General features: G+C 43.8%; 1 non-coding gene across 1 annotated transcript in view; it reads right to left on the minus strand.

Moving 5' to 3' along the window:
* Positions 1 to 1,053: 1,053 nt before the first annotated feature.
* The window catches only part of LOC121870106, a 4,196-nt gene continuing 4,118 nt past the window's right edge, over positions 1,054 to 1,131 (minus strand). Inside the window, exon 1 of the ribosomal RNA XR_006089648.1 lies at positions 1,054 to 1,131. This exon is cut by the window's right edge and continues 4,118 nt beyond it. This is a non-coding gene — a ribosomal RNA (large subunit ribosomal RNA).

A 1,131-nucleotide genomic window follows, 5' to 3' on the forward strand; every position in this document is an offset into this window, starting at 1 on the left:
TGGTTAGGTAGTTGCCTGTATTATTATTATTATATAAAATTTAAGGTCCCCGTTAGACTTTACCACGGTCAGGCTAAACAGTTTAGGCTGCTTGGATTATTTCTTTGTCTCTTATTGACTTCGGGTGGCTAACCTCTATAAAATTGAGGACACCAATAGACCTTGTACTAAGGTTAGGTTAAACAGACACTTTTGCTGTAATGGAGGATTTCGCCATCGGGGGCGTGACGAAACCTCCGGCGAAAGTAGTGTTGGGTTAGGCGGCCCGGTAGTGGTTGGTTAGTTGCCTGTATTATTATTATTCTATAAAATTTAAGGTCCCCGTTAGACTTTACCACGGTCAGGCTAAACAGTTTAGGCTGCTTGGATTATTTCTTTGTCTCTTATTGACTTCGGCTAACCTCTATAAAATTGAGGACACCAATAGACTTTGTACTAAGGTTAGGTTAAACAGACACTTTTGCTGTAATGGAGGATTTCGCCATCGGGGCGTGACGAAACCTCCGTAGTGCCTGTATATCTCTATAAAATTTAGGCCGCCAATAGACTTTACACCAAGGTTGGCTGCTTGGATTATTTCTTTCTGTCTCTTATTGACTTAGCCTCTATAAAATTGTGGACACCAATAGACTCTGTACTAAGGTTAGGTTAAACAGACACTGTAACGGAGGATTTCGCCATCGGGGCGTGACGAAACCTCCAGCGGTCTTTAGGTTAGGTAGTAGTGGCTGTCTGGATTATTTCTTTGTCTTACTCAGGCTGGCAAGCCTCGCTAAAACTTTAGGACACCAATACACTCTTCTACTACCAAGGAGAGGTTGTTGGATTATTTGTTTGTCTATAAAACTTCAGGACACCAACACACTCTCTACTACCACCAAGGAGAGGTTGTTGGATTATTTGTTTGTCTCTTACTTAGGCTGGCAAGCCTCTATAAAACTTCAGGACACCAATACACTTTAACAGGTTAGGTTAAACAGACACTTGCGCAATGGAGCAGGCCGCTAGACACTGCTGCGCTGCTGTAATGGAGGATTTCGCCATCGGGGCGTGACGAAACCTCCGGCCTGGTAGGGAGAAGTCTTAATGGATCGCAGTGAGGATGCTGCTCTGCCATCTACAACACCCTGA

The sequence above is a fragment of the Homarus americanus genome, unplaced genomic scaffold (genome assembly GCF_018991925.1).
Source record: "Homarus americanus isolate GMGI-L3 unplaced genomic scaffold, GMGI_Hamer_2.0 scaffold32520, whole genome shotgun sequence".
In the NCBI taxonomy this organism is placed as follows: Eukaryota; Metazoa; Arthropoda; class Malacostraca; order Decapoda; family Nephropidae; genus Homarus; species Homarus americanus.